Source organism: Patagioenas fasciata, chromosome 3 (assembly GCF_037038585.1).
Source record: "Patagioenas fasciata isolate bPatFas1 chromosome 3, bPatFas1.hap1, whole genome shotgun sequence".
NCBI lineage: Eukaryota > Metazoa > Chordata > Aves > Columbiformes > Columbidae > Patagioenas > Patagioenas fasciata.
In genome coordinates, this window is record NC_092522.1 from 106,777,089 (window position 1) to 106,792,137 (window position 15,049).

A 15,049-nucleotide genomic window follows, 5' to 3' on the forward strand; every position below is an offset into this window, starting at 1 on the left:
CAAACTGACGGATGAACTAACCTAGTGATTCCTAACATTGCTGCAGCTAAACCTCCCTGCTGCTGCCTGTGCCTCTTCTGTACCCTACTGCTTCTGCCTCCTGCTCCTCCCAGTCTGCCACCAGTCCCTGCTGTTTCCTTTTTGTTCCATCCTGCCCTTCCCACACCAGTCTATGCTGTTGCTGTCTTCCACTTGCCTCTTAATTGTCACTTCCAGCAGTAGTGGCTGGGAACACAAATGGCCCATAAGAGATTTTTGTGTCTGGCACACATCTCCTCTTGGAAGCCATTGGTCCAGGTAGTTTCCCCTGGTCCCTTCCAGGGCCATATTTCTCTGCTGCCATGATGCTATGACTTCTTTCCTGGAAGACCCCAGCATGACGTAGACAGTGCTTGATCATGAGTGTGAAGCAGAACTATGCAAAAAAGGATTTAGTCATCTTCTCAGTCAGCTGTTTGCTGGTCTGGCCTCCTACCTATGCCTGTTCAGCACCAAGGATGCACAATTATTCTGACTTCCAGTAGCTGCACAAAATGTGTTGGTTTTCCTATCCAAATCCCTTGCAGCTCTTATTTATAGCTCAGGGACCCTTGGGCTGGCTCAGCACTGGGGAGAAATCAAGTAATAACAGGCTGAGTCTCCCGTGGCTGGTGGTGCAGGCACTGGTGCTGTGCTGTGCTCCTGGCTCGAGGCAGCATAGGCCAAAGGCAGCCAGGAAAATGTGCCCTGAATGAAATCTGTTGTGAGCATGTTAGGGTAACTTCTGAAATATTGAGATATTAAGTAGCCATATGCCTTTACACCGCAAAAGGATTACACCCCCACACATATAATATCACTCAAAAATAAAGAAACATAAACTGCTAATGTTTGGCCTTTTAGAATCAATATTAAGCACAGTGCTTACTTGCTCCTTAGATGTATAACTTACTAACTTACATTGGGATCTCCATAATATTTTCCCATCTTTGATCTCTACAAACTATATCTAGTGGATACTGGAGGGGAAATAGGCATAAGATTCTTTGGTTTGCTCTGTGTTGTTTTTTTTTTTTTTTTTTTTTTTTTTTGAGGGGAGTGTTTTTAAGTAATGTTTTTGAGAGGCTAAATTGTGTTTCATAGAAATATAGATTTTTTTCCTCCAGAATGAATTTTCCTCCAAAACAGTTCTGACAACAGACACTCAAACCCCTGGAAGTAAATTACTAAATCTTCAAGTGAAGAAAGGTCACAGCAATTCCCTGTATCTGTTGCTTGTGTCTCTGATGTAGACAATGTCCTACATCAGTACAAAAACACTTTCTAAAGTAAATCCAGGCCATCTTAGAGTCTAAGCCTTGCAGGACACAGATCAAGTCACCCTGTTTGCCCTGTAACCCTAGTACAGTGCTTCCTACCTGGCCAAGGCCTCTGGAAATCACCTTTACTAATAACAATTATGATTGTGGTAAGTACATCCTTTGATAATGTGACTTGGCAATAAAATCATAAGTATATATCAACATCGCATCCTTGAGGAAAATATAACTTTTTAAAATTTAAATTCTACAATTGTGTGTCACCTTCTACACGCCTTTTAGGATTTTAGTATGTACCTATAGTAAAACATATGGATAGTAAAAGGGTATCCTGAATACACACATGCTCTCCTTTTGAGACGAATAACAAATTCCAGGCATATTAGTTTTATTGGTTGATGAAATGGCAGAGAAAAAATTGTGGACATGCTAACCAAATAATCTTTAATGGTCTGCTCATCTCAAAGCAGAAAATCTCAGTATTTATCTGATGATCTATATGAATGACTTAGCATGTGAAGACAGAGGAAAAAGAGTAAACTTCAGTTTCTAGGTGAAGAACAAAAAGTGTTTTACAGACTCTGAAAATTAAGGTTGCAAACATCCCCGCACATTAGATAATGATCTAATTTCACATGTGGGAGAAACTAAGACACAAGGAAATAATCAGATTCATGAACATTATCGTTGCAAGCCTGTGATAAAGATCAGAATAAAACCTGGAACTCTTCAGTATAGTATTTTGCTTTAATTAAAGTTATTTCAGAAATGTTGTCATTCTCAGGAGTTTTAGTAGATGTACAAGTTGAAATTCTACTAATATAACTCACTGCAATATATATTGCATCTTTTGAAAACTTGGAATGAGGTTCTTGTCTTCTGAGAGTAGGCACAGACAGTCTACAGCACAGTTCACGAAAAGGAAGTTACCTTTTATTTGGCAAAACTTCTCCTTTCCTCCCTGTGTTTCGCCATGAACTATAGGTCAGTAGCATAATCCGGTTTTGGGTGCTTTTGGAGTAAATAGAGTTATGTACTAGAAGCGACAGAGACTATTAATCAAAAGATGAAAAAATATCCTGTTAAATTGCTTTGTATTAGGAAACATCACAATTACATCCATTTGCATGGAAGGAGAGAGACCATATTCTTTTAAATCTGTCATAATTAAAAGATTGTTTTTATGGTGCATTACTGAATCATTTATAAACCAAATATAGGAGAACTCACTCAAACTAGCTGGTGTCTGCCAAAGAAAGGGCAGGTGGCTGCTGTTATAGGCAGGTGATTATCTTGGAACTGAACTGCTTGCAAATGCCATGTGAAATAACTGAAAATATTAGAAGTAGGAATTACACATACAGAAGTTGATGGCTGTGAGAAAACCTGCATGTGACTTTGGGATCACAGGCTAGAAATTACACTTCATATCTGTATTCAAAAACCTGTGAAAAAGCTCTGACAGATCTAGCTGCAGCAATTTCAAATGTTACTTCTCCTGCCTGCTCAATTTTTCTGACAGAGGTTGCTAGCACTTAGCAGAAGAGGCAAAATGGTACAGGTTGCTGCACATCACCCACTCCTGGTCACACCTTGCATATTAACACAATTCTCTCTTCACAGTGGATGGGGTTAATACACTGAAACGGGGTAACTGAAGTGTGGACACCCATCCAGCTCCCTTGCTGCTGGGATAACAACAGCAGTTTCTGTCAGAGAAACCCTGGGCAGAGCCTGGGTGGCAATGTTCTTCCCAGCCCGTCATTCAGTCTGAATAGCAGGGGCCATTTCATCCCCCTGTTCCTGCAATGGCCCCATTACACAAGCTATCAGGCAGGCTGGTTTTGTGATGGCAGACATGACATGCATGGTGTGCCCTTAGCAGTAAGATGCAGAATTGCAGAGGAGGACAGATCTTTGGAGGTCATCGGTCCAAGCAAGGCTCACTTCATGCATGGCTATGTGTGGACACTGGTAGACATTAACATTTCCTCTGTAACCTGATTTAACTGAGATTTTCTTTTTCATGTGCTCTTCAGGAGTACTTCACTTTTATAGGTCAAGAACCCAGGGCACAGAATTACAATCTTTTGAAAGGGAAAAGTGCCTGGTTGTAAAATGGAAGCAAATGTGTAGGTGCGTTTTTTTTGTTTGTTTGTTTGACATACAATTTTTCACAAAAAATTAAATTTCTGGTTTCTTCTTTTTCATAGACATTGTTTACAAAAGGTTAGCTTTTTCCTCCATTGGAACATCTACTAAAGTCTATTAAAAGTTTGCCCAAGACTGGAGAGTTTGCATCTTATAAAAAACAAATAAAACCAATAGGGTAGGGGAAAGGCAAAGTAGTCATGACGTGCATAAACAAACAGGTGGTTCATGTGTCTAATGTCATGTTGTTACTACAGAACAAGCGGCTATTGCACAATAAATGTTAGTATTTTTTACCTGTGTTCCTTTATCTCTCATGATCGTTATTCTTGGATCTCAACTCTCCAGGTAAGATGAGTTGAACTCTGCATATTTGCTATAAACAGAGGTAGGATAAGCTGCCTATCTCTCCTGAAGATTGTGTAATCCTGGAGCTCTACTGCAAGCTTGGAACCTCTAGTTGTTACCCAATATGCTAAGAAACTAAAGTTCCTTGAAGAAAATCCAACCATTAAGTACATAAAGGAAGAATAAATAGCTCTAGAGGGTGAATCAATAAGATACAGAAATGTGACGGTCAAGTCTTTGAAACTGTACATGCTGTGAAAGTTTCCAAGCCTTTAGCTTCTATTGCTTCACTTTTAACGTCAGCTGTCGAACTAAGCAGACTTTGGGGAGCAAACTCCAGTGGAGCATTTGCTTTCACATCTAAAAGCTGAGAAAATTCTCCCATTCACCCCTTTCTAAGTCTGATGGGTTTTGTGGAAGCAAAGCTAATAAGTGAATGCTACCCCTAAACACCAAATAAATTGAATATAAATACTTTCACAATGTTTTGGTTGCATGCAGATTCTTTCAAAAGGAATTGGGATGTGTTTTGGGTTTTTTGATTGCTTTGCAGCCATAGATTGATTTTTACTTCACAATCTGCATTTGTACATAGATCTCAGTGTTGCTGCGTTTTTATGGCTAAAAATAGTGTTTGCATTTGAAGCTTACAGATTGTGTATATTTCTGTGTCTTAGTTACATTATATTCTCTATGTGTCTTTTTCTGTTCAACAGATATGATCGATCCATTACCAGCTGTAAGCAACTGGCAATGTCTGTTGATGTGAGGTAAAACTTTCTTTTCTGGAAGCTGTGTTCCTTGTATATCAATTCAAACAGCATGTTTGAAGCAATGTAAAAGACTAATTCTCAAACAAGGTACAATACTAGTTTTTGAAAAGGTCCCAGATTTCATAGAGAAAGAGCTATTGGATCATTAAATTGTGTAGTGGAGGCTCTAGGTATGTTATTTTAGGAGGAAGTGGATTTCATAGTTTATAATTGGTATAAGTAATTTCATAAAATATGACATTTGGAAAACAGTACCGTTGCAATAGCTACATCTTATCAAGGACAAGATGGCAGTGGGAATGAGTGAGGGAAGAAACAGCTGTTGATTTGATTGCTTTTTACCGCATATATGAAACTTTTATGCAGGGTTTGACATAAATGGGGTTTTAAAGAGTGTAATATCTTTTGGCTATACGAACTAAAATCCTTCATATAGGATACAAGGCCAGCAACCATCCAGAGAACCATTTTCCTTACAAGATTCCTGAGCTGCTTCTGAAGGAATAAATGAAATATCACCCCCAGAAGAAGACTGGGGAACTAGCATAGGACAAACCTGCCTATCTGCCTCCATCCCATTTCTTTTCAGATAGCTGAGATCCTGACAGCTTGAAAAAATTTCTTGCCGCATAGGTGTCATGTATCACTGTGGTTTTCCTTCAACACTTATTTCAACATCTCCCTCTGAGATCTCCCTCTTGTCTGGCAGATCTACTCTGGCTTGAGTGCCAAGGAAGCTTTTGTGCTTGGAGAAGTGAACTGCATTTGTCAGCAAAGACAAAGAACTAAGCTTCTTTAAGAGAATTAGCTAAGGATGTGTAGTGTCACTTCTTTAGTCCTGGGCTAACTATGGAGTGCAAGTTCTTTATTGTGTTTATACTATTTTAAACCAGGACCTCTTTTATTCACTATCTCACTTACTTCAGTGTAAAATGCACCATACCATACCATACCATACCATGCCATGCCATGCCATGCCATGCCATGCCATGCCATGCCATGCCATGCCATGCCATGCCATGCCATGCCATGCCATGCCATGCCATGCCATGCCATAATGTTGTGTTTTCCAAACTTGCATTTTAAATAACACTAGGCTATAAACATTATCACCATTGAAGATGTACTGTGAATTGTCTATTACCTGAAGATTAAAAAAAAAAACACCCAACAAACTATCATTGGACAACTGGATATTTTATACATTTAAAAATGATGAATGAATAATATTGTTTTGTTCCCTAGTTTGATTCGTTCTATGCATATATATGACAATACAAATTGTGACTTGAAGTACGACTCCTATAGTCTGGGGTTTTTTATATATGAGAAAGTTTATATAAAATTACTAACTTCAGAAATAATAAAGTAACTGTGTAAATAAAATTATATAGTTTTAAAGTAGTGAAATGGCCCTCATCTTTAATGTATTTCTACTCAGAATTCTTTGTGAAGTGAGTGCTAGGATATATATTTTGTCTAGAGAAATAAGGCAGAAATTAGGTGATATGCAGCAGGTAAACAGGAAATCCATATAAAATTTGCAAATTGATTCCATATCTCCGAAGCCAGATTAGCATTTTAACCAGGATTTTTCTTCCTTACCAGTATGTCACGGGGGCACCCCGAGGTTAGTTTAAGGGACAACAGGGTCCAAAACAACTTTTATTACGCCAGTGAGAAACAGGGTTTTAGCACTCCAAAAGTGACTTAAATACAGGTTCGGATATCAGTTGAGGAAAATTATTAAGGGGCAGCAACTAGTACAACAGGCGGTCCACAGTGTGCATGCACGTGGCTTCACCCAAAACAATGCTGGGGCCATCCCTGAGTCTGGGAGGAGTACACACTTGCCTGAACACGGTGCGGGATTATTCTTAAAGAGATACACGTACTTGTAGTGAGTACGGAAAGTGTACGCTTGCGATTCCACGAGGGTAAATTTATAATACACTCGCAATCCTGTGAGGGTTAATTTACTTACACGTGCAAATGTGCACGGAATACTACACGTGCTTACGTGGAAGCACGGGAGGAAAATACACCCACGATTGTGCGAGGAAATAATTTAAAGTATGCGTGCAAATGTACACGGAAAGTTACTCGTGCATATGTGCACGGAAAGTTACTCGTGCTTGTATTAAACACGGAAAGTTACATGTGCATATGTGCACGGAAAGGATAAATACACTCACGATTATGCGAGGATTAATTTTACACGTGCTTATATTAAGCACGGGAAGTTACACGTGCACATATGCACAGAAAGTATAAATATACTCGCAAGCCTGCAAGAAGTTTTACTCACACACGTGGCGGCAAGGCAAGCGGAGTCTCCATCCCGGGGAGGGGAGCTCTCGGCAACAGCATCTTCAGCTTGTGCTCCGAGAGACCCGCGACAATGGGCGGAGTCTCGACGAGAGTCCCGTTTTTATACTGGCTGATCAGACCTGACTGTAGGCATTCCAGAAGCTTCTCTGCACCCCCACACCGGGTGTGGGATGCCCCTGAAGCCTCCAAACATCCCCCACACCGGTCACAGGTGCCCAGCGGCTCCCTGGCGCCTCGGCACTCCCTTCTCCTAATGGCCCTGGCCAGGGTGCTCTGGGCCAAACAAAAGAAGCTGTTAGCCTCAAGTAGCAGAGAGAGAGATGTGCCTACTCCCTCCATACTGAAGAGGCTGGGGGGAGAGAGGAGGGGTTTGCATCCTGCCACACAGTAATCAGATAGATCTAGTATCTGATGACAGAAATGACTTGGTCTTCCTAGCTTGAAAATGCAAAAGGGAGAGTGAAGAGAGGATGCGTGAAAATAGGCTTCCTGACTGCACTTGACAGTGAAAAGGCAAATTGGTTACTAAAGAAGGCACCTGAGGTTTATTTAGCCAAGTTGCTCCTCTGGGAAATAATGTTAATCAAAGTTTTTTTTTCTTTCTTTAATACTGCCATTAATTTGTCATGCTGCAAAGCTTTTCAGTGCTGATGTTAAAATTGTCTGTCTCATGTGTAACTCTGTAACAAAATTTAGTTGTTCCAGCTCTGAGAGGGTAACATTGGTACTGTAAGTAGCAGTAGAATATTCTTATTCTTATTCTTATTCTTATTCTTATTCTTATTCTTATTCTTATTCTTATTCTTATTCTTATTCTTATTCTTATTCTTATTCTCATTCTCATTCTCATTCTCATTCTCATCCTCATCCTCATCCTCATCCTCATCCTTATCCTTATCCTTATCCTTGTTCTCTTTCTCGTTCTTATCCTTATCCTTATCCTTATCCTTATCCTTATCCTTATCCTTATCCTTATCCTTATCCTTATCCTTATCCTTATCCTTATCCTTATCCTTATCCTTATCCTTATTCTCATTCTCATTCTCATTCTTATGTCTGTTTGTTTTTTGTTTGTTTGTTTATACCGGTGAGAGTGATGGTACTCACAGTGGACAGTAAATTTTAGCAAAAGAGATCATTGAGCTTTTGGATATTATAGATTTTATCCTGAAATTTTGTGAAAATAGTGAATAATCTTCCCAAAAGTACAGACAGTTCTGTCATGTTTCTGTTTTGTCAAGAGAGAAGCTAGTCAAAACCAGTAAGATTGATCTAGTTTTACTGTTGCTCGGAAGAACCTTGGAGTACAGTAGAAACATTGAAGAGCCTCATCAGTTTCACACTTTATCAGTATTTCAGTATTATCTCATTTTTTATGAGATATTTGTTCTTTACGGAAGTTGATGCACATAGTTTCTTGAAATTTCTGAAGTTCTCTTCAGACATCGGTCCTGCCAGTAGCAGCACAGACGCAGAGATGTAGAAAAGGAAGGGCCTGAGCAAATAAACCTTAAACACCATAATAGTAACACCAGGGGCTGTTGTCTCTGACATCTGGGCTGTAAAAAACCCCAGCCATGACCCTTCTCAAAGTTATGTACTTGCTTTGACAAACTGACATGTTAGTAACCAATACAAGTTTTTCCTCTGTCTCCTCATGTTCCATCTCATTTTTGAGCTTCTCTTACTTTTGCTGGCACAATTTTTGGCAGTGCTGTGCTAGTTTTTGGCATTTCCAATGGATTTGAAAGTTGGAAATTTTTAACCTGAAGTTAAACTGTGTTGAGGAATCAATCACTTCCCTGTGAAATCAAGGAATTCCTTGTTCGCATGAACAAGATTAACTAGTTGGCAGATCTCAAATTGAACAAAATGATTTTGATTATTTCACATATCCAGCATGAGCAGTTGCTTAGCTCTGCTGTGGCACTGAAGGTTGCACAGAAATTTTGGTTAGATTTCATTGAAAAATAAGGTGGCAGATTGTAGTACCTCCAAGGATCAGCCTGTTTAGACAGCCAAAACCGTTTCAAATATCAGTTTTTAACTGACCACTTACAGAAATCTGTACTGGAACTGTGGAGTAAATCCAACCACAAAACTCCTTCTCTATATACTTACTTACACATACAAATGGAATACAACAGAACATGCATCACAAAAATACCTTGTAGACCAGGACTTAAATAACACTTATTCTGTGCCAGTATGTTAGTCCTCAGGCTGCTGTGTTGAAGATGGGTGTTGCCATCACTACCTGCAGTCATGAGAAGATGTACAGCAGTCCTCAGGGACAGTTTTGGCATCAGGACTGAGAGCTGATAGAGGGCATTCTCTCTCCTTGTCTCCGTAAATTATTTTGTGTAAGTGTATTTCATACAGTTACCTGTGGCTAGCATCTATCTCTTGCTGGCTCTCTGCAGGCAATTCCTGGTCAAGGAGTGAGGTTTCTGAGTAACCCTTTTGAAGTGTTTTAAAGCCTCCAAACATGGGGAGCCTTACACCTGACAGTAGTTTATATTCTCTGGTAGGGTGAGTGTGTAACATTTAGTTTCCAGTTCTGGTAAATTGAAGCGATGGTACCCGTGTCCTTTTTAGGGTCTCTCTTAATCCTCAGTTAAGGATTTCACAGTGAGGCCAAAGTATTTTTAGACTGTCTGTTACATTTGGACACAAATGAACAAGTTTTACCTACTGTATCTTTTTTTCTTCTACAGTTACATTAAAATGGGAGTTAAAAAGCCTGAGGGGAAAAGGAAAGAAATGACAGTAAGTGTTTAATTATGAATAGTGCCTGTTTAAATTACTATGAAAAAATAACCATTCATTACTTTATGCATGTATAATTTATGTTTATCAGTTAAAATATGCTATTTGAGGGAAGAATATGATATGATGACAATATCAATTTACCTGAGATTCATTATGTAAAAATTTGTATACAAAGATAATATTACTCTTGAAGTTTGTATTGAGTTTTTTCCATGCTTTGTAACTATTTAAACATCACTTTACCGGCAATAAATATTTTCTGTATTTTTAGGAATTAAGAGTGATTATTACTCTTCTGCATTCTTTGCTGTAGGCTGTACAAGTAGAAGTTCAGACAGTGTAAACTGTAGATGATGTTTAATGATTAATCACACAGTCACAGAACTCTTGAGACTGGAGGGGACCTCTGGAGGTCACCTCGTCCAAACCCCGCCTCTCACTGTAAAGAAGATTTTTTTTCTTTCTTATCTGATCTTGGATGGTTTTCATCTCTCACCTGAAGCTGATGCCAGGTAAGTAAGTCTTTCCTATTTTTATGTCCTAGTGTGAAGTCAAAGAGACTGACCTAGATCACACAGGTGTTAAGTTAGCTTATTTGGATTTGAACTGCTACAGAGGGTAAGAAACATTCAAAATCGCAATGTAGATGTCATAGATTGTAAACCTAAATGTAGTAAAGCTTGGTCACACAGAATACGGAGTTCCTTTGGGCATGCTTAGCTTGTCATTATCATTCTGAATGAGATCTTTGCATCCTCTGAAATGGCACTGAAGGCAAACAGGATTGGATTTGTAACAAATGGGAAAGGCCTTTGTTAATTTTCTACATTTTGAATTATAATTGGATTTTGATTTGAAGTAGAGATTTATGGTAGTTATTTTCTGCCTTTGCCATTGCTTTCATCATAAAATACAGTGAAAATGAACCAGGCTAGTCTGCTGGCTTCACTAAATGTGTACCATTCTTACTGAGCATAAATAAGTGAATAAATAAGTTACTCCCAAGCAACTTTGATATAAAAAATATATTTATTGAAATTTTGGTTCTTGCCTTGATACACACTTGATAAAAATTACTAAACTACAAGTTTATAAAATGCCATAGTAATACTTTTTTAAATTAACATTTTAATTACTGTGAATAAAAAACCCGCCAGTAAACTTATATTATTTGATCTGTATTATCAAAGCTATTTTAATGAAACAAACATCTGGATCTCATTTAAACAGTAGTGTTTTGCTTTGTACAGTTGTTCGTGATGTACCTTATAAGATTGCTTTGTCAATAGAGAGGATTTACAAAATATGACTCTGGAAGTGACACTTTTTCTGTAGTTTATTATTATTTATCTTTCAAATCATATTTAGAGCTAAATTGTGAGTTCATGCACATAGACTGAAAGAGACCGGATCTAAATGATTATAGAGCGGATGTCTTAAGTATCTGGGAACACTGGTTCTTGGGTTGGGGTGGTCACTCCAGCTGTGTCCTGTCTGTGTGTCGTGATGAGATGTAGGTGTTCATTGTTCTCCCCTTCTTGTACCTTCTCTTCCATTGAAATGAGACCAGGAACAGAAAGAGATCTCTAGGCAATAGTTATACTCCACAGCAGCATAGTATGTTTCTCTTTGGCTGCATCTTTATTAGTACATTAAACAGTCTCCTAGAATATGTTTGGGTATTGAAACAGTTATTTGTACTGTGACATGCTTTTGGCTTGTACCAGTTCCTACTCCAATTCCCAGTCACAGTTTGGAAGTCAGTGTAGACCAGAGACCATTCTCGATAGGCATGAATCTTGTTCAGTAGACTAAGTAAGCTTAACATTGTGGACTAGGCAGATTATTCTATGTGGTTTTGGGGCTGTGAAATAGGTATTGTCACTGTTTCATTCACTAGTGTAAATGTAACATGTTCTTTTGTTGATGCCTGTGGGACCAGGATTTCATGATAAATTGTGTTGCAATATTTGACTGGTTTAAGAGTTTTCTTGTGCTCCACAAACATTATTTAAAGCTAGAAAAATGGTAGCCATAATGGAAACTAGAGGATTAATGGAAAAACAAAACTCCGCCTATTAATAGAACTGTGACAACACTCAGTGGCCACCTTAGTACTACAATAACATGGCCAGGGCTAGGACTTGGTCCCGAAGACTGACAAGTGATAGAATAAAATTTCCCATCTGTTAATGTAGTCCCTGACACATTTTTGGCAAATGTCATTTGGCACTGTTTCAAACAGTGTCCTTGTTTTGAGGTTAACATTTGCTATGGGGAGGACAGAACTTCCTATGAAGAGTGTTCAGGTGTGGCTATAAGCCATTCTGTGTTTTGTGCCGTCCGGTCCCTGGACCTTTTTTGCTTACAGGTATAGATACAACTAGTGAGGCTGATTCAAGGCTAAATACAACATGAACATTGAAAGAGAAATCATAGATTTTTACGTCTAATGAATTCCTTGCCTTATACATTTGCTGATTCTCACAGATTTTTCACTTTTTTTTTTTTTTTTTTTTTTCCTCCTCCTCTCTCATGTAGCATTTGCAGCTTTAGCATCTACGGACATGCTTTATATGGGAGAGAAGCTGGGGAAAACAGGTTTTACAGTTACTGGCCTACTCACCGTAAATGTTCTGCTGTTTATCCTGGTTTGGATTTGGTTTTGATTCCAAGTCTCAGTTTTTCACTTCTTGCCTTAGCAAGTATTGAAAGCGCTATGGAGGCAGGGGGGAAGAGCTTATCAGGCCATTTGACAGAAACTTCTCTGATTGATTAAATTGGGTCAGCCACTTCAGAACAGAAAAGTCTTTTGGATAAGTGGTGAATGAGCATAGCACAGGTTTTTGAGGACAGAAGATAAGTAACAGTGAAAACCTTGGGATTCCTCAAGTATACCAGATTTTTGAAATACTGGCAAGTAACATATTGCACTGAACAAAGACAGTATTTGAAAGTGGAACTAGTGTTTACATTTAAGGAATGCTTCTGAGAAGAAAATATTTTAAACATCTTGCATCAGCTAATGATGTATGATTTATTTTTTCTGCAGATTAATCCAATAATTCATAGTACTATCCGTGTGCCTTCCAGATGGCAATTTACCTACAATAAGCCACATAATATCAAGTAAGTATGTTATAAATCAGACATTTACTTTTGGTTTCAAGTTTTCTACTCTAACAGTATAAACAAATTCTCAAATGTCTATGTTCAGTTAAAAGCTGAATGTAGTGAAACTCTGGTTAAGCAGATGTGATTTGAAATGGTCAATTTCTATCTTGATTTAGATACCATACACTTACATTAAATTTGTATGGCATGACAGTAGGTTTAATTTTTTCGAAGTATTCTTAAGGAAGGAAAGAAGTTGAGAGTGACAATGTATTGTAATGCATAACTTTTATGCTGATGAAATAAAAAGCATTATATTGTATTTGGAAAAGTGATATGATACAACATGTATACATCATAGAAAATATGGTAAAATGACTCTTAATCCAAGAATCATTCAGGAACAAAAATCTCAGAATCACAAAGCATCACAGATTTCAAACAGTGGAGAGCTGAGAATGGCAACTTTGAGTAGCTAATCCCATGAACTGCTAATGAAGCCTGATTTCCTATGGACTTCTGGCCTGTATTCCATAAACTTCCTATAATAAACATGAATAATAAACCAGAACAATAATTCACATTTATCTTTCATATACCTTTGGTCACCCTGCCCGAGTATATGAAAAAACGTACTATGGCTACAGTTCTTACAAGAAGTTCCATTACTCAAGTAACGTGTATAACAAAATTCAAGCAAAGCCACCTTTTGGAGTTGTGATACTTCCCACACGGGAAGATCACAACAGTCCAACTGCGTGAGAACGGGGGAGTGAAGTGTTGGATATGAAACAGAAGAGGTAATAATACCTTACTTCTCCATGCTTCATGTTAGGATTTACTTAATGGAAAAGCTTGCAGACAACACTGATAATGGTTTATATTCTCCCTCTGTGTAAGTAGACTGTAATCTCAAAGCTTTGTATGAACTTATCTGGGACTGTATTGTGGAGATCTTTGAAATAATAATGATAAATCCTATAGAAAGGTTTGCACGTTAAAGCAAATAGTGTTTAAATTGCACCCAGAAGTAAATACAAAGCTAAGGTAATTCTCAGAGTGTAGATACAGTGTATGAAATGTTACCATCAGCCTAATGTTGGAATATTCAGTTTTTCTGTATTGAAGAAATCACACATGATTCCAATGTCAAAATCAAGATTTAAGGTAAAAAATATAAATAGAAGAATATCTCTGACATATGATCTGAATTGCTTGTTCAAGGAAAGGAAGCATGTGCTTATTTGATAGAATAATTCTTGAATTCTGTATATCTTCCATTGGAAAATTTAAATAACAGAATTTGCAGATGAAGAAGATTGTTTTAGTCAGGTACATAACTGCTGTTGCTTCTATGAATTACACTATACAATATATTTTCCTTGTCTACCATGGATTTATATGTTTCTAGGGACGAGATTTCTAAATCTTTCCTCAGAGGATCATTCTTCAGTTTTGTATTTTACATTAACAGCAAGTTCTTTGGATAATAATCTTTTTATTTTTTTTTCCCCTTAAACTTTGCCAACAAAAGTTGTGTCAACTTACCTTGTATATTTGAGGAAAAAAAAGTTAAAATGAAGAGTGGGTCACCTTTTCCTGGCAAACTGAATTTCATGTACATGAACACCAGGCTTTACATGGTTTTACCTAAAATTCCACTAGGTGGCCCCAGACGTCTTCCAAATTCAATCTTTATGACTTCTTAAAGTGGCATGCAGACATAAACATTTGCTCTTGGCTGAAACTTGACACACTGTGCTAGGACTTGCCCCAGGCTTTTTATTTTTTTTTTTTTAATTAAAAAAAAAAGAGAATAAATGCTTGCCACAGTATTCTTATATATATATATATATATATGAAGTTGACACTTACAAGTGAAACAGGTGACTAAAATGTATTCTCTTGGTCTTGAAACAACAGAGGATATTATTATACTACACACAAAAAATAAGGAAGAAAGCTGCTAAATATTGAGCATTTAAATCTTAACTGCATAAAGAATTGTTATATTAATTAATTTTTATGCCATTTAAATTATGTTAGGTCCCTTATATTGCACAGAAGCAGCTTCAGACTCCTGTTTGATATTGTTGAGTGTTTAAATTGGATACAACTGGATACAACACTGAACTCTTGGTAACAACTATAAATAGCACAAAGTAGCTGAAAATGTCTATATGTAACGTGAACATGTAAGTTTGTTGTGTTGATTGTAGTTTCAAAATATAAAAGGTTATTAAAAATTATCTATTAGTAAGA

The 15,049-nt window shown here is 37.6% G+C and overlaps 1 long non-coding RNA gene across 1 annotated transcript; it reads left to right on the forward strand.

The window, feature by feature from the left end:
- Positions 1-9,477: 9,477 nt before the first annotated feature.
- LOC139827632 (uncharacterized) lies at positions 9,478-14,260 on the forward strand. The gene is made up of 4 exons (XR_011738511.1): positions 9,478-9,670; positions 9,987-10,185; positions 12,726-12,802; positions 14,199-14,260. It is a non-coding gene; the product is annotated as an uncharacterized lncRNA (long non-coding RNA).
- The last annotated feature ends 789 nt before the right edge of the window (positions 14,261-15,049 follow it).